At 42.5% G+C, this 19,572-nt stretch overlaps 1 pseudogene; it reads left to right on the top strand.

Moving 5' to 3' along the window:
* Positions 1 to 16,781: 16,781 nt before the first annotated feature.
* Positions 16,782 to 18,282, top strand: LOC148696369 (25S ribosomal RNA; annotated as a pseudogene).
* Positions 18,283 to 19,572: the final 1,290 nt, after the last annotated feature.

The raw sequence follows: 19,572 nt of genomic DNA, 5'->3' as shown, positions 1-19,572 counted from the left end.
ATGACGTAAACGAAAGGGGTTGAGCGAAATGGGCTTCAATTTTAGGATTAGGGTCTGAAAGGAGGTGGAAACTAAAAGAACAAGAAGAGGAAAATAGAAGAGAATCGAGGTCGGCGATGAACGCCGGTTTACCATGCCGCGGAGTCTTAATACGGCAAATGAAGCGGCACTAGGGAGCGGAGCGTACTAGATATGAGATCAAATTTGTCCACCGCTCATGGCATCCAAAACCCAAAAAGGCGAAATCACCCTTAAAAGCTAAGCGTGCAAGTAGGAGCCCAACCAGCCAGATCTGTTAGGTACTGTTTGGTATGTCGGATGTTATAGAACACATTCGTCCCACATTTGATGCATCAAATTGTCTGGGACGTGTTGTCCCATAGAACGAATTTTAATTATTTTTTGTTCCACCTTCACCTCGGAACGACTTGTTCTAGGCCATGGAACACAAAATTATAAAAATGATTTGGACAACAATACCCTTTCTTTTTTTCATTAATTCCACTGTCTACCCTCGCTCTCTCTCCTGTAGCCTCCCTCTCTTCTACCCTCCCTCTCTTGTAGTCTCCTCCTCCACCACCACAAACCCAACAAACCCATCCGAACCCAACCCCACCGCCTCCCTCCTCTCTGCTAGTTCCACGATGAGACCGTCGAGAAGTCGTCCAAGTACCACAAGCATCGCCACCACTGTCATTGTCACGGCAGCAAAAGCGCGAAGAGGAGACCAAGGACATCGTTGACGATGTCGAAGCTCCTCTGACACCGCTTGTTCAGTCCCTCCGCACTCCACCTTCTTCTCCGGCAACATCACTATAGCCAGGCCGTCACCGTAAGCCTAGGATGACGACGACGCTACATAAATTGATTGAAATGAATTTGAGGGAATTGGGGTTTTTGGTGGGCTAGGGGACGATGAGGGAGGAATTGGAAAATGGGTACCTAAAGGGAGTTGGGTTTGGAGGAGAGGAAGACAGGATGGAGATAGTGGCTGAGTTATCGACGACTAAGAAGATTTTGTGGCAGAAATGGCTGATCTAGGAAAAGATCAAGATGACGGTGTGGGCTGATCTAAATTGGGAAATTGGGTTTTGATCTGAAATGTTGAAAACAGGGGTGAAGTGGGTTTGGAATGAGAGTCTTCGAGTTTTTTTTCTTAATTTTTTTTTTTTATGCACGTGGGTTAGTTAGTCATTTAATCTTTTGGTTCCATTCGTCATGCGCTTACCAAACGTAGAACAAAACAACCGTCTCATTCCATCTTGCGCGTACCAAACATAAAACGAAACCTCCATTCCATCCCGTTTCATTCTGTCTTATTTCATTTTGTTTTGTCTCGTCTGCATACCAAATGTTAACTTAGTTTCGGAAGCCCCAACTATGATTCGAATGTGGTTAACAACTTCCACAGGAAAAGTAGAGCTATAAATACCTTTTGATTGTTGATACAAGTTATGGAACAATTTCATAATCTAAGCCTACTGCTTTAAGTTATTGACCGATAATTGACTTGAACATTGAAATGATCCATATGCAAGGCTGAACAGACTAGCATATGAGCCCCGTCAATAGTTAAATCAATGATCAATAAACTGTTGTGATTAATATTAACACATGTGTGGCTGTGTAAATTCAAGGTAGATTGGGTTTAGGAATAGTCATTATTCTAGTGATTCTTTTCTATCAGACTTTATATTTACTTGGGGAACTTTCCTTATGTTTTCCTATGCTTTATTCTCTCTACTCTCTCTTTTGCCACACCTTCTCTTTCTTTAGAAAATTGGTCACAATACGTTATCGACACACTTCTACGTTGCGCTAAGGAATCTAAAAGGAATTTTCGGTTACAAACCAGTTCACAATTATCATCACATAATCCAGGTTCTTTAAAAATAGGATCTTAATTGTCAATATTGTAAGCTTTAATTGCATGAATATTCACCATGACACATGAACCCAACTTTTTTTCGAATAATAAATTCTGCTTAAATTGTGTTTGCATTATTAGTATATTATTTTATATATTATTGTGAATTTGTTATTATTGTAGGCATGTAAATTTCGTTGCATGTAAATGATGCATCACAAAGCTCCATGTGGCATATGACTCATCACAAATAGACAAATCATCAATGACATGTGGCACAAATCAAGCAAAAGAAGTACAAAACCTTCCCAAAAGTCGGCAAAAGGGAGAAAATCCCTCTTAAAATCGGCAAGGGGTCCAAATTGCTCCCAAAACCAGAAAGAAAGCTAAAGCATCCTCACAAAACAAGCAAGAATTGAAGATAAAATAGGCAAGAAAGCCCTATAATTCAGCCAAGCAAGGGAAAGAAGCTGAAATTAAGACACAAAATATGCCTAAATTCTCCCATGGATGAATCAAGGCATAAATCAAAGCCAAATCCATCCAAGGGCAAGCTTTAAGAAGCTTATAAATACAAGGTCCTTAGACAAGCATAGAGGTCGACAATTTCTACATTCAAGGGCAATTCTACATCTAGAGGAATCTCTACACCAAATCTTTGAAGACTAATATGTTGCCAAAACTCTCTTCAAAGAACGCATAACCAAAGCTGAAGCTTTCTTTCTACCAAAGCCGAAGCATTCCCTTGAAGAATCAACAACCACCTGTGTCGATTCCTTCAAGACTTTGTTGCAAGCTCAAAACTTGTAACGACGTTCAATTCAAGATCAAGTCGCCAAGATCTTTGAATCATCGAAATTCTACATCAACATTCCCTTTGCCGCAGCCCTAAACCTGAGGTGAAGACTATCCACTCATTGTTTCAAGCTCAAAATGCAATCGTTCAATCATTCGTCTGAGATCAAGTCATCGCAACGCTTGGATCAACAACCTATGCATCTACATCAAATTTGAAAACTAAATCAGAGGAAAATTGTAAACAAAGATTGTAACCCTACAAATTCATCAACACAAATCTACCTTGTACACGTGTTCTTGTTTCATTCAATACAGAATTTTCATGTCTACAAATTTGGCACCCCCAGTGAAACATCTCTACCTCTCATCTCTGTCTTCAAATCCACAAGAAATACACATGGCATCAAGAAAAGATCAAGTTGTTCTCACAACCAACGCGAAGAACAAGAACATCCTTGCCACAAGTGGTGGCACTTTGGGTGTCATAACTTGAAGCAAGGCAAGAGCTATCTCTGTTGTGCCTTCCACCCTTACATCAACTCTGCCGAAGGAGCAAGAGCACCTGAGGCACGAGTTCGTGATCACCCTGGCCTCGCTAAGAGCACCAATGGAAGAAAGCCCCAGGATGTGCTCTGAGTCCTTGACTTCTGATGCCAACTCAAGCAACAGCTCGTATCCCGTAACTATGCAAGTCTTGAACTGGTGCGACTTCCATCGAGGAGTAGCTGGCTCAAATGAATGAAGCAATTGCAAGGCTAACAAGGACCGTGGAAGAAAATGACTTGTAAATTGCCGCATTCATCAGCCGACTGAAAGCGCAGTATGACGAAAAAGGTAATCGTGACCCAAAGGTTGATCTACAAAAGAAGGAAACCGATGAGGATGAGGAGCCTCTGATGGAAAAAGTTGAGGAGAACCCGGACCAAGCAATGGCGCTCATGGGATCTCACGCTATCCAGCAGCTACAGGAGATGATCACTGGCACGATTAAGGCACAGTACGAAAGAAGCTCACATGACTCTGTGTTGTACTAAAAACCCTACTCCAAAAAGATTGACACATTGAGGATGCCAATGGGTTATCAACAGCCCAAATTTATGCAATTCGATGGAAAAGACAATCCTAAACAACATATTGCCCCTTTCATTGAAACTTGCAACAATGCCAGGATGGAGGGAGACTACCTCATTAAGCAGTTCGTGCACTCACTGAAGGGTAATGCCTTTGACTGGTACACCAACCTCGAGCCCGAGTCTATCAATAGCTGAGACCAGCTTGAAAGGGAATTCCTCAACCGCTTCTAAAACATCTGTTGCACCGTAAGCATGCTGGAGCTGACAAGTATGAAGCAATGGAAGGATGAACCTGTCGTCAACTATATCAATAGATGGGATTCATTAAGTTTAGATTGCAAAGATCGTATCTTTGAAGCCTCCGTCATTGAGATGTAGGTTTAAGGCATACACTGGGGGCTACATTACATCCTCTAAGGCATAAAGCCAAGAATATTTGAGAAGCTGGTAACTTGATCCCACAACATGGAACTGAGTATCGCCAATTATGGAAAGAAAAAGTCGATCATGGGAAGAAGCCTGCCAAGGAAGCTTTTACCATCAACACAACTCTTATCAGGACCTCATCCGCACCCATCAAGATCTCCTCTAAGAATAAAACGAAGAAGATGAAGAGAGGTAAGCCTTTTTGCACCCAAGACGGGTACAAAAACGCCTTGAGGGAATTGGAGCAGAAGATGTACCATTTTCCTGACTCTGACATGGCTGCAATGTTAGACGACTTGTTGGAAAAGAAGGTAATTGAGTTACCTGAATGCAGGCGCCACGAAGAGATGAATCACATTAATGATCCTAGGTATTGCAAGTATCATCGTATTGTGAGTCATCCTATTGGCAAGTGCTTCATCTTCAAGGAGCTCATCATGAAGTTAGCACAACAAGGGCACATTAAACTTGACCTGAAAGACACAGTCGCAACACACACTACCACGATTGTGTTTGGATCTTTCGATCCTGTGCCTTTCCAAGTGACGCATGACCACTAATCCATGCTCAAGCCATTCAGCACCTTCCGTACAACCATCACCGGGGGCAAGTGACCAAAATGCGCTTACCGACGATGAAAAAGGATAGACATTGGTGACTTACAAAAGGATAAGGAAGCGAAGACCATAAACCACACGGCCAATGGTGGAGCAAGGGAGAAAGCATCACCACCATAATAGTAGGAAGCCCAAAAGAAATGTAAGAGTTGTTAAACCAAAGTACACTAGGGAACCTATGGAGCAAAAGCTATGCATTCTCGTCTCCTACACGAGTACTTCCCGAATGACCTATTCCAATAGTGCACTACTGTTGCCTGTCACATGGTTGAAGTAGAGATACAAGAGCCCTTAAAATGCAAAGCTATCCTCATCAAGGAAGAGAAGACCCTCGCTCCCAAAGAAGGCCTACCAACATACTTTAGCATTGAGGAAACATTATTATTGCCCAAGGAGATGCAAAAAGCACTAGTAGCAGTCTTGCTGAGTCCCGACGACCACAAGGTGTAAGAAAGCAAGGATGAAGGCTTGAAGCTTCGGCCATATGAATATACCACATGATATATCGCCTATAACACAATTAACTTCATTGATGAAGACTTGCTACTAGGGTCATAGCCTCACAACTGTCATCTCTTCGTCTATGGGTACGTAAGGGAGCACAAAGTCAACCACATGCTTATGGATGGTGGATCGGCCATAAACATCTTGCCAAAGTCAACAATGACCACAATCGACATCAAGGTGGATGAACTGTCCCGAAGCCGCCTTCTAATTCAAGGTTTTAAGCAAGAAGGACAAAGATCGATGTGCATGGTTCGAGTCGAGATGACCATTGGCGAACTCAAGTCAAGCACACTATTGCATGTGATTGATACAAGAACTTCATATAGCTTGCTTTTAGGAAGGCCTTGGATCCACGAAAATAGAGTAGTGCCGTCCACCCTCAACCAATGCCTAAAGTTCTACCAAGAAGGGATGAAGGTGATACAAGACGACACTATGCCATTCACTGAAGCCAAATCACATTTCGCGGACACCAAGTTCTACATGGATGAAGACACGATACTAGAAGCACTTCTAAAGGACAAATCCATAGGCAAAGATGCACCTAAGAAACAAAAAGGGGGAAGCTGTGCCATCTTTAAGCAAACATGACAAAAAGCTTGCTAAGCCCATAATAACCAAAGGAAGTGTGATGCCTTCAAGAGGATCAAACACACCCGTCTTCTAATACATCTCAATGTCAAGAAAGAAGAATGCAAACACTGTCAACGATAAAGAATGTGACCTCATTAAGACTCAAAAGAAGTTGAAAGAGCATGGTTACAGAGTTGACAACAACAGAGTTAGACTTGGCTTCACACCAAATACACTCGTGAAGATTTCATGCAAAGTGAAAAACTTTAGCGCTCAACACATCAGCGTGAACGTTGAACAAAATTAAGAAGAGTTTAACCCGCCCCTCGAACGTCAGTCTTTGATCGGCTGAATCGTTCAAAACCAAGAATTTCGGCACTTGATTGCATTGGTGAACGAGACCAAACTTCTGTCTTTAAACGATTTAACACGCCAACACCCCAAAACTTTGTTTTCAAAAGGTTGTCAAAACCTAAGAAGTAAAGCAACACGGCAAGCTTTCCTCCATGCTGGTCGGCCTTGGAAAGACTTGAAGAAACCAAGAAGACTTCTAGGAAAAAGAAGAAAAGCTTGATGGTCTAGTAGAAAAAGATGATGTTTGAAGCTCGATTCCTTCAAGGATGAAGCGCCAAGCAACCTTGGAAGTTGACACAAAAAGACATCTGAAGGTAAAGAGGCGCACCATTATCCACACTAGCCAATCTTCATGCCAACAAACCCAAGAGGACGACACTGAAGAGGAGGTCCAAGAAATCTTCCACATCACAATCCAAGAAGACAAAAAGACGAAATCCCCGAGGAAGACCTCGTTGCTGCGCCACCACAACTCGAGGATGGGGGGTAAGCCACAACTAATGATCTTAAGGAGCTCAACTTAGGCACAACCAAGGAACCAAAGCCTATCTTTGTAAGTGCACTGCTAAGTGCAGACGAGATCGAGGAGTACTACCAACTGCTAATGGAGTATAAAGACTTCTTTACTTAGACCTACAAAGAAGTGCCTGGCCTTGACGATTACCATTACCGTGCATCGTCTTGCAGTCAAGCCTGGAATGCGACCGATAAAGCAAACTCAAAGACGCTATCGATCTGAGCTCATCCTGCAAATTGAGGTCAAGATTGATAAGCTAATCAAAGCAGGCTTCATTCAAGAGGTGCAATACCCTAAATGGATCTCCAACATCATCATTATCCTTAAGAAATCTGAACAAATACGTGTTTGCGTAGATTTCTGCAACCTCAACGATGTTTGCTCGAAGCATGACTTTCCCTTACCAATCATCGAAATCATGGTGGACGCGACCATTGCCCACGAGGCCTTATCATTTATGAATGGCTTCTCTGGGTACAATCAAATCTGTAGAGCTCCCGAAAATGAGGAAATAACAGTCTTCCGCACTCCAAAAGGTATCTACTGCTACAAGGTAATGCCTTATGGCTTGAAGAACGCTAGGGCTACATATCAACGTGCAATGTAGAAGATCTTCAACGACATGCTACACAAAAACATAGAATTTTATATAAATGATGTAGTTGTCTAGGCCAAGAAGAGATACAATCACTTGAAGGATTTACGAATGGTGTTCGACAAACTACGACATTACAACCTCAAGATGAACCTGTTGAAGTGTGCATTTGGTGTTACTTATGAGAAGTTCCTCGGCTTAATTGTTAAGCACCGTGGCATTGAAGTGGACCAAACAAAGATTAAGGCCATTTAAAGCATGCCCAAGCCAAGGAATCTACACAAGCTGAAAAGTCTACAAGGATGGCTAGCCTTCATTAGGCACTTCATCTTTAACCCTGCTGGACGCTGTCAACCCTTCAGTTGACTTATGAAAAAGGACGTTCCATTTATATGGGATGACGCCTATTGTAATACCTTTAAAAGCATAAAAAAGGTCCTTAGCAAGCCTACCTGTCCTAGGAGCTCCCATGCTTGGAAAGGCGATTATCTTATACATTGCTGCATAAGAAGGTTCCATTGGAGCACTCTTGGCACAAGAAAATGAAGACCAAAAGGAAAGAACACTCTACTACCTAAGTAGAACTCTTATTGGTGCCGAGCTTAACTACTCACCAATCGAGAAGATGTGCCTTGCCCTAGTTTTTGTGGTCCAAAAGCTAAGACACTACATGCATGCTTACACCATCCACTTGGTTACTAAAGCCAACCTGATTAAGTACATTATGTCCAAGCTAGTTTTGACAGGGCGACTAGCTAAATAGGTGTTGCTTCTCAACCAACACGAGATCATATAAGTCTCAGCTAAAGCCGTTAAAGGACAAACGCTAGCAGACTTCCTTGCCGATCATCTAATCCCAACCGATTGAAATATCTCAGATAACTTGCTTGACGAGGAGGTATTCTATGTCGACATCTTCCCAACACGAGTAATGTTCTTTGATGGATCTACACGAGTAGACGGAGCAGGGGCAGAAGTAGTGTTCATGTCGCCACAAAGACAAGTACTACCCTATTCTTTTCGACTAAGTGAGCTATACTCCAACAACGTCGCTGAGTACCAAGCCTTGATTATTAGACTCCAAATAGCGATCGACATGGAAATCACAACGCTAGAAGTGTATGGTGACTCCAAGCTCATAATCAATCAACTATTGACTGAATATGAAGTGAGGAAAGATGATCTTGTTCCATACTTTCGGTTAGCATCTCAACTACTACAAAAGTTTGAGAATGTGATGCTAGAACATGTGCCAAGAAAAGAAAATCAAATGGCGGACGCTCTTTCTAACCTAGCCTTAAGTATGGTGTTAGGAGAAGACGAAGCTGTTGACGTGCCAGTTTGCCAAAGATGGGTGATCTTGCTCGTTACTGAAATGCTATTGGATGATTCAAATGTTATCTCAGTACTTCTAGTCGACAATGAAGAGTGGAGACAGCCGCTGATCGACTACTTGTAGCATGGAAAGCTTCCAGACGATCCTAAACACCGCTCTGAAATACGTCAACGAGCACCTTGCTTTCTCTATTACAAAGGAACACTTTACCGACGCTCTTTTAAAGGAGTACTTCTAAGATGCCTAGGTGAGGAAGAAGCTAATCAAGCCATAGAAGAAGCACACTCAGGTATATGTAGAGCGCATTAGTCTGGACCAAAACTACACTTCCAGCTTAAGAGAATGGGACATGGTGAAATCGCTTAGAATACGCCAAAAGGTACCAAGCCTGCCAATTCCACGTCAACTTCATACATCAACCACCTGAGCCATTACTCCCTACGGTTATTTCATGGCCATTTGATGCATGGGGATTGTACTTCGTGGGACCAATCACACCAAAATCATCTGCATAAGAATCTTGCATCCTAGCTATAACGGATTACTTTTCCAAGTGGATTAAAGCCGTACCACTAAGGGAAGTCAAGAAGGAAACTGTTGTCCATTTCATCAAAGAGCATATCATCCATCGATATGGTGTGCCTCGCTACATTATCACCGATAAGGGAAAATAGTTCTCCAACCTACTTATGGATGAGCTCTGTGAGAAATACAAGTTCAAGCAGCATAAGTCTTCCATGTATCATGCTCTAACTAACGGTCTTATGGATGCATTCAACAAAACATTGTGCAACCTTCTGAAGAAGGTCAAACATAGAGAGACTAGCATGAAAAAATAAGCGAAGCACTTTAGGCATATAAAAACACATATAACTCCTACCCGAGCTACGCCTTATTTTCTTGTATATGGCGTAAAAGATGTTCTACCACTCAAAAGTCAAATCCGCTTACTAAGGATGGTTATACAAAAAGGCCTTGACTGAAGAGGAAAATGCAAAGTTACAACTTCAAAAATTGGAAGCACTCGACGAAAGGTGGCTTGAAGCTCAACAACACTAAGAATGCTACCAAGCACGGCTATCCAAGGCATTCAACAAGAAGGTTCGCCCAAGGTCTTTCCAAACTCGATATCTTGTCTTGGCATTATAAAAGCCTATCATCACAACTTATAAGACAAACATTAAAGTGGGATGGACCTTACGTAATATAAGAGGTCTACACCAATGGCGCTAACATAATCATGATGGAAGACGGCTTAAAGATTGGCCCCATCAATGGCAAATTCTTGAAGCGTTACTACCCCTAAACCAACAAGCAATGCTTCTCGCCTGTATGAGCCTAAACTGCATATAGCATAAAGCTCATCCCTGCATGAGCCTAAATTGTACACAACACAATGCTCCTTGTTCGTATGAGTTTAATAGGTGACATACAATGCTCCTTGTTCGCCTGAGCTTAAAAGGCAACATACAATGCTCCTTGTTTGCATGAGCTTAAAAGACAACACCCAACGCTCTTAGCCCGCAAGAGCATAAATTATGTATGGTAAAATCACCATTAAAACCGTCAAAACCATAAAAACCATAAAAAAACTATCCATCATTTCCTTTGAACTACATCATGACCTGATCCCTCCTCAATTAAGGGTACGTAGGCAACTTGAAACTTCAAAACTTCAAGTACAGTCACATTACCAACAAAATGCAAACATCTTGAAGAATAAAAAGCAAATTCAAAATGTGAATACTTTATTTCTTTAAAGGAAGAATTCGGCTACAAAGCCTTATGACAAAGTAAGCAAAAACAAAAAGGACGTAAAGCACAAAAAATGGAAAACACTACTTGATAGCTATGTACCTAAAACTACGGCGACGACGTTCAAGCAAGCCTTCCAAACTCTTCAAAGTCTCCACATCGGTGGGAGACAAGGTGGGCACTTCCATGGCCACGCCTTTCTCTTGCTTTAGGCGTAAAATCTCATCTTGATGCTGGGAAAGTGTAGCTTCCTGCTCTAAGAGAACACCTTGAAGTCATGATGCTTCGATTTCCAACCACTCTCGCTCTCGCGCAAACACTTCTAGATGTACCTGGATAGAAGCTAAAGAAGTCCTTGTGGCTTGATAACCTTCCAAAGTAGTTTGCTGAGAAGACTGAACTTGGGCAATTGATAAGCCTATTGCAGCGAGTTGCTCAGCTCTAACCTCTGGATTCAACTTTTTCAAAGAAACAGTATGCAAAGAAGAATACTCAATTGAGGCAGCCATAAGTGCGACAATCTTGACTCTCATGAGTGAGGAATCAACATTAAGGTTATCAATCGTAGAAACAAGCTTCGATAAGCTTCCTTAAGCAACGCAAGGTCCTTCAGTGTGTACTTTGAAATTTTTTTCTCAATGTGGCTCTTGATATCCATAGCCGCACAAAGGTTGATGCGATGGATGAGTTGCTTAGTGCCACTAAGGTTCAGCCCTTTAAGAGAGATCTCAAAGTTAGCTGGTAAAGGTGTTGGACGCATGACATGCTTTTTGATACCTACACCTACACCCGACAAACTTGGGCAACTTGGTGGATTTATAGCAAACTTTGCACCAGGTGGATTCCCAATCTCCTAGTCTGTAAGTAGATTACCTCTAAATAGCATTTCCGTAAAGTAATGAACGCCTATGTTTGCCAAATCAAAAGAACAAAAGACCCAGCCTAAATAAGACAAAGAAAGATGTTAGAAACAAAAGCTAAACCAATGAAAGCAGAAGAAATCACAAGAAAGAAGGAAATACATACATCTTTCTCAAGTGACACACGGCCATCAAACTGAGGAGGCTTACACACTTTCTTCTTCTTATGATAGAAATTAACGTCGCTGTCATCCAGAGCACCTTTATACGGTCACTTGTTCAAAACTTGTGGATGCTGCTGTAAAACAAGTTCATCTTCGTGCGAATCAACTTTGTCACCCACCTCTTCAGAATCATCCAAATGTTGAGAAGACAAGCACGGGCATTAAGGAGCTAAAGCCACAGGTCCATCTTGCAAATGAGCTGCACTCGCACAATCAAAAGGTGCTAGATGCGTAGGAACCGTAGAACAACCCTCTTTTGGCACATCATTATATGAATGAAAAGAATTAGTGTCACTTGTCGTCCTCAAATCTTCACAATGTACCTTTAACCACCAACCTACATAGGCATGGGTCATTGGATTACTCTTGATCTCGTTCTTGGATGATAGGGTGATAAAAGCATTTATACATGTGCGAGTGCAGAACTCCCAATGCATATACACAGCTTGCAAGGATTTCGACTGTGCATTTTTCTTCAACTTGCCTGGCACATGTTAGACAAAACCAAATTGCATGTTGAAACGATGAGGACTATATGGCTAAACAATACATTGGTTTCTTTGCCGTAAAGAAACATACCCCGAGCGAATAATTGTGAGATAAGACAAGTCTGAGAAACGAAGGTGTGAATCATTTATGAGACCTTGCCGCACTGAGCCCACTCTCGCCAGATGGTTCATCCTCAAACCATCACAGCTTCTAAAGGCACTTCGCAGAAAGCATGCTAGAGTACTTTGCCATCAAAGGCCCCAACTTGACTGAAGTTGTTGAAGAAGACCTCGACTTGTCTAAAGTTGACAAAGAAAAATGAGTGCCAAAATACTCACCCAACCAATCATACACATAGTGGTAGGGACGTACTGCAACACGATCTTCAATGCTTGCTGAGTTCGAAACAATAGTCAAGGCATCATAAATATTGGCTAAAACCGAAATACCAAGGTTGAAAGATTCACCTGCAGCTATCTTGCTAGCCACTTTGAAAACTCCATGGATGATAAAGTTGACATCATCTTTGGGGAAAACAAACTTACAAAGCCAACAAATTAAGAATATGGCTAGGTAAGATTCTTCCATGTGCTCTGACACTACGCTAAGATCCTTAAATGCTTTTAACTCAGCAGGGGCATAGCACTTAGTTGAACCAATGACACCTGACGGGTCTGAGTCTCCCTTTGGCTTAGTGGTCTTGTTGCAACCATTTTTCTTCAAAGGCTTCTTATACTTTATGGCATCCCAATACCTAAATTGGATCCATGAAGAAATCTTCATGCCTAACTTACCCTGAGCCTCTTGGGAAAGCTTATGATATGCCCAAAACAAATAACAGCACCTCGTTGGCAATCATCGACTATTGCAATGAGAAAATTCCTCCACGATAGGAACAACCTCATCATAAAATTTATCCTGGATTGGTAAGCCTCCTATCTTGTGGAGATCTCAAAGTGAAATTGACATCTCCCTTTGTGACGTGTAAGGTGTGTTGGTCGTTGAACACCAATGCCTAAAGACTGCATGAAGGACAGAAAGATGGCGATCATAACTAAACAAAGATGCGTATATGGCGTTATAAAGGCTCACGTTAGTAAGCACATCTTTGGATCGACTTAAGATATCTTCTAGCCACTCATAGTAAAACTCAACAAAGACGGCCTCTCCAATAGTAGACAAGATGCCATTCCAAGGCATAGCTCCGCTATGGATGCGATCACCAAGAAGCTCAAACGAAGTCGGTGAATTATCACGAACATGGTACGAAGGATTCAAGATAAGAATCCTTGACGTACACCCTTTCTTCTTTGTATTTGGTCGACCAAAATCTATCACCTCCGAAGATACTTCAGAAGACCACGAGTTGCCTTTTGCAGGAAGAATAAGCACCTTAGGGCCAGTCAATGGCGCACAATGCTTTAACATCATTCCTTTATCTTGCGAATAGCCTTCGTTCGTAAGAATGGTGATGGTACTGCTCTTAAAGCACTTGAAAAATACCATGGCTGCAACCAAAAAAAAAAAAATAAAAGAAAACAAAACAAAAGACAACATAAGCATGAGTGGGGTGGCAATAAGAAATATGTTTTTTTCTTTGCCTCACTAAAGCAAAAGACATGCAAGACAAACCTCATGGATGACGATGACAAAGTCACAACGACAAAAAGAAATCAGCCACAAAGCTTGAGAAACACAAAAAAGAGGGCAACTACAAGATGGTCTTTCAAAGCACGCTGCAATAGCAAAGAAAACCAAAATGCTACGTAATTGCACTATGCAACCCCGCAACGATTACGCAAGTAGTTTCTTGCATTGCATGGCAACGTCACCACCAAGGGAAAACTGTGACCAAAAGCCACTACATAACGAAACCCCGCTGTAATCTTTTGCGCAACACCACATGGTAAAAAGCAACGCAATGCAACAAGCTTAAAGCAAGCAACACACATGGCAAGCACAATGGCAGTGCATGGCAAGGGTGGTTTATGACAAAAACACACACCCCAATTGTCCTATAAATAAGGGTCAATTGCTTCTTAATTGCTATAGGGAGAATACATACCAAATAGCTAAAGGAAAATCAAAAGAAGGAAGGACATTCCAACCAAAAGAAGGAAGCAAATTCCAAGCAAAAAAAGGCAATGTAATCTCAGCACTAAGGAGAAATACATGCTGTTTTTGCACCAAAAATCAGCAAAGAGAAGAAAAGGAAACAAAAAAAAAAAGGAAAGGGCTTTAAAATTTCCAAAACATCAAAGGAAAGTACATTTCCTTGCCAAAATACAAAAGGGAATCCTTCCAAGATAAGGACAAGTCTTCAAGTTTCCCAAACCAAGAGGGAAAATACCCCCTTGGCCGAAAAAAAGAAAAGAGGAAAGAAAAAAAATGCAAATCCTACTTACCCAAGGACATGCATTAAATATTTCCAAAACCTTTAAGGAAATCACCAAAGTTTTCCAACACGTTGAAGGAAATCACCCTCATTTCCAAAATTGAAGGAGGATTCCTACCTAAGGAAGGAAAAACATTTTTTTCCTACAACCACAAGGAAAAAAAATTCAAAATACACCAAATGTATTTTGTCAAAATTATGGAAAATCAGTACGCACAATAAGTATGTGCCAATTTATCCATTTCCAAAATTTCTTTCAAGATCAAGCCTGTACGACCCTTGAAGGAGAATTTCATTTTCATTCAAGATCAAATCTCTAGGGCCCTTGAAAAAAAATTTCATTTCATTCAAAGACCACGCCTCAATGGCCTTTGAAGAAATGTTTCATCCAAGAAATACACCTCAATGGCCCTTGACGAAATTCGTTCATTTTTCATTCAAGATCAAGCCTCTATGGCTCTTGAAGAAAACTTTCATTTCATTCAAGGTCAAGCCACTACGGCCCTTGAAGAAATGTTTCGTCCAAGAAATACACCTCAATGGCCCTTGACGAAATTTGTCATTTCAATTTAAGAAATACGCCTCAACGACCCTTGAAGAAAATTTCATTTAATTCAAGATTAGACCTGTCATTTCAATTTAAGAAATACGCCTCAACGACCCTTGAAGAAAATTTCATTTAATTCAAGATTAGACCTCTACAGCCTTTGAAGAAGCAAACTAATTCAAGACCAAGTCTCGACGACCCTTGAATTAGCACATTCACATTGCAGGACTTCAAAACACGTTTCCTAAATGTGACAAGCACATGCCTACAATGCGCCTTGAAGTGGGGGCATTTGTAGACATGTAAATTTCATTGCATGCAAATGATGCATCACAAAGCTCCACGTGGTATATGACTCATAAAAAATAGACAAGTCATCAATGATATGTGGCACAAATCAAGCAAAGGAAGTACAAAACCTTCCCAAAAGTTGGCAAAAGGGAGAAAATCCCTCTTAAAATCGACAAGGGGTCTAAATTGCTCCCAAAACCAAAAAGAAAGCTAAAGCATCTTCACAAAACAAGCAAGAATTGAAGATTGGTCACAAAATGGGCAAGAAAGCCTTATAATTAGGCCAAGCAAGGGAAAGTGGCTGAAATTAAGACACAAAACATGCCTAAATTCTCCCATGGATGAATCAAGACACAAATCAAAGCCAAATCCATCCAAAGGAAGGCTTTGAGAAGTCTATAAATACAGGGTCCTTAGACAAGCATAAAGGTCGACAATTTCTACATTCAAGATCGACAATTTCTACATTCAAGGTGGACAATTTCTACGTTGCAAGGCAATTCTACATCCAGATGAACCTCTGCACCAAATCTTTGAAGACTACTATGCTGCAAAAGTTCTCTTCAAAGAACGTACAACCAAAGCAAAAGCTTTATTTTGACCAAAGCCGAAGCATTCCCTTAAAGAATCAACAACCACATGTGCCTCTTCCTTCAAGACTTTATCGAAAGCTCAAATCGGGTAAAGCCAATGATTAGAAGCATCGGGGACGCAATGCCTTCGACCTATTCTCAAACTTTAAATAGGTAGGACGGCGTAGCTGCTTCGTTGAGCCATGCCACGGAATCGAGAGCTCTAAATGGGCCATTTTTGGTAAGTAGAACTGGCGATGTGGGATGAACCGGAAGCCAGGTTACGGTGCCCAACTGCGCGCTAACCTAGAACCCACAAAGGGTGTTGATCGATTAAGACAGCAGGACGGTGGTCATGGAAGTCAAAATCCACTAAAGAGTGTGTAACAACTCACCTGCGAATCAATTAACCCCAAAAATGGATGGCGCTGAAGCGCGCGACCTACACCCGATCGTAGGGGCAAGCGTCAGGCCCTGATGAGTAGGAGGGCACGACGATCGCTGCAAAACCTGGGGCACGAGCTCGGGTAGAGCGGCCGTCGGTGCAGATCTTGGTGGTAGTAGCAAATATCAAATAAGAACTTTGAAGGTTGAAGAGGGGAAAGGTTCCATGTGAACGGTACTTGCACATGGGTTAGTCGATCCTAAGAGACGGGGGAAGCCTGTCTGACAGTGTTTCCAGCGCGAACTTCGAAAGGGAATCGAGTTAAAATTCCTGAACTGGGACGTGGCGGTTGACGGCGACGTTAGGGAGTTCGGAGACGTCGGCAAGGGCCTCAGGAAGAGTTATCTTTTATGTTTAACAGCCTGCTTACCCTAGAAACGGCTCAGCCGGAGGTAGGGTCCAGCGGCTGGAAGAGCACCGCACCCCGCACGGTGTATGATGCGCCCCCGGCAGCCCTTGAAAATCTTGAGGACCAAGTACCGTTAGTGCCCGGTTATTCTCATAACCGCATCAGGTCTCCAAGGTGAACAACCTCTGGTCGATGGAACAATATAGGCAAGGGAAGTCGACAAAATGGATCTGTAACTTTAGGAAAAGGATTGGCTTTGAGGAATAGGCATGGGCGTCCCAGCCTGGAACCCGTTGGCTTTCGGCGGACTGCTCGAGCTACTCCCGCGACGAAAGTGAGTCGTCGCGTGCCGGCCGGGGGAAAAACTGGGAACGGTCATTTCAAGGACCTTCCCCGGGTAGCGAACATTTAGCTCAGAACTGGTATGGACAAAGGGAATCCGACTGTTTAATTAAAACAAAGCATTCGATGGTCCCTAGGGATGCTAATGCAATGTGATTTCCGCCCAGTGCTCTGAATGTCAAAGTGAAGAAATTCAACCAAGCACGGGTAAATAGCGAGAGTAACTATGACTCTCTTAAGGTAGCTAAATGCCTCGTCATCTGATTAGTGACGTTCATGAATGGATTAACAAGATTTTCATTGTCCCTGTCTACTATCCAGCAAAACCACAGCCAAGGAATGGGCTTGGCAAAATCAGCGAGGAAAGAAGACCTTGTTGAGCTTGACTCTAGTCTGACTTTGTGAAATGACTTGAGAAGTGTAGTATAAGTAGGAGCCTCACGGCGAAATTGAAATACCACTACTTTTAATGTTATTTTACTTATTCTGTGAATCGGAGGTGGGGCATCGTCCTTTTTTTTGGAACAAAGGTCTGCTCGTAGGCCGATCCGGGCGAAAGACATTGTCAGGTGGGGAGTTTGGCTGGGGCGGCACATCTGTTAAAAGATAACGCATGTGTCCTAAAATGAGCTCAACGAGAACAGAAATTTCGTGTGGAACAAAAGGGTAAAAGCTCGTTTGGTTCTGATTTCCAGTACGAATACGAACCGTGAAAGCATGGCCTATCGATCCTTTAGACCTTCAGAATTTGAAGCTAAAGGTGTCAGGAAAGTTACCACAAGGATAACTGGCTTGTGGCAGTTAAGCGTTCATAGCGACATTGCTTTTTGATCCTTCGATGTCGGCTCTTCTTATCGTTGTGAAGTAGAATTCACCAAGTGTTAGATTGTTCACCCACCAATAGGGAACGTGAGCTGGGTTTAGACCGTCATGAGACAGGTTAGTTTTACCCTACTAATGACAGCATCGCAATAGTAATTCAACTAGTACGAGAGGAACCGCTGATTCGCACATTTGGTCATCGCGCTTGGTTGAAAAGCTAATGGTGCGAAGCTACCGTGCGCTGGATTATGACTAAACGCCTCTAAGTCAGAATCCGGGCTAGAAACGACGCATGCGCCCGCCGCCCGATTGCCGACCTGCAGCAGAGGCCTCGGCCCCCAAAGGCTTATGTCGATGGTCAAGCCGTCATGGCGGTCGAGCCGTGCCGACCACCTTGAATCGTAATTTCCATTGAGTGGTGAATAAAATCCTTTGTAGACGACTTAAATACGCGACGGGGTATTGTAAGTGGCAGAGTGGCCTTGCTACCACGATCCACTGAGATTCAGCCCTGCGTCGCTTCGATTCGTCCCTCCCCCTTTCCTCCCTCTTTTCATTTTACTCATGTTTCGAGAAGCGGGGCTATTAGTCAACAATTGGCCAAAAATTCCTAACACTTTGGCATGTCAGGACTTTTAACTCTACCATGTTTTTATTCCAAACCATGTCAGGACTTTAACATTGTCGTGTATTTTGACGTATAGCCTTGCTTTATGTCGACAACAAGTGAGGCTAATACAACCCATGTGATTTGTTATGACATGTCAAAAGGTCCATGTGATTTTGCTATGACATGTCAAAAGGTGCTCGAGCCTTGCTTTATGCTGACAACAAGCGAGGCTTTGGCTACCAATGCACATTGTCAATGGCATGTCGCAGTGCATTCAATATCGACGTTTTCCTCACACAATATAATGCTCCCCATTGTTATAGTTTGTGGGTTGTTAGATGATTAGTGAATGGCAAAAGTGGACCGTCTAATGTTGGGGTCCTAAGTCATATGAACATATTTCGTAGTCAAAGAAAGCAATTGTTGTTATTGCACTGGCCAAGCCAAAAAATACGATGACAACACTTGAGTAAAGGGTTTCTCGGTCTAAAAGTTGGCTACCAAATCAAATCACAAAAGAAGTCTTGTTGGACATTAGCTTTGGATGTCTTTTTCCAACCTATGTCCAGACTTGGACTTTGTCATGTCGGGAAAATGTATGTCTCGACGTGCCAAGACTCACAAAGTCTTGGCACAATGCGTGTCATGATTTATCTTCGACATGCCAATAACAAGTCAAGACTCACAAAATATCGATCATGGCATGCCAATGTGATGCCAAAATTTCTACCATGGCATGCCAAGCCTCACAAAATGTCCATCATGGCATGCCAATGTCATGCCAAGCCAAAATGTCGACCATGGCATGAGGCTTGACATGCCATGCCTCACAAAATGTCCATCATGGCATGCAAACCCTTGCAAAATGTCAACCATGGCATGCCACTGTTCTGCCAAGCTTCGTAAAATTTCGACCATGGCATGCCAATGTCATGCCAAGCCTCGGAAATGTCGACCATGGCATGCCAGTGACATGTCAAGCCTTGCAAAATGTCAATCATGGCATGCCAATGTCATGCCAAGCCTCGCAAAATGTTAAGCATGGCATGCCAATGACATGCCAAGCCTCACAAAATGTCGACCGTGGCATGCCAATGTCATGCCAAAGCTTGCAAAATGTCGACCATGGCATGCCATTGACATGCCAAGCCTCGCAAAATGTCAAACGTGGCATGCCAATGACTTGCCAATGTCATGCCAAGCCTCGC

Source organism: Pyrus communis, chromosome 6, assembly GCF_041283825.1.
Source record: "Pyrus communis isolate YQ-2024b chromosome 6, ASM4128382v1, whole genome shotgun sequence".
Taxonomy (NCBI): Eukaryota; Viridiplantae; Streptophyta; class Magnoliopsida; order Rosales; family Rosaceae; genus Pyrus; species Pyrus communis.
Note: the sequence above shows the minus strand (reverse complement) of the source record. Positions and strands in the feature narration are given on the sequence as shown.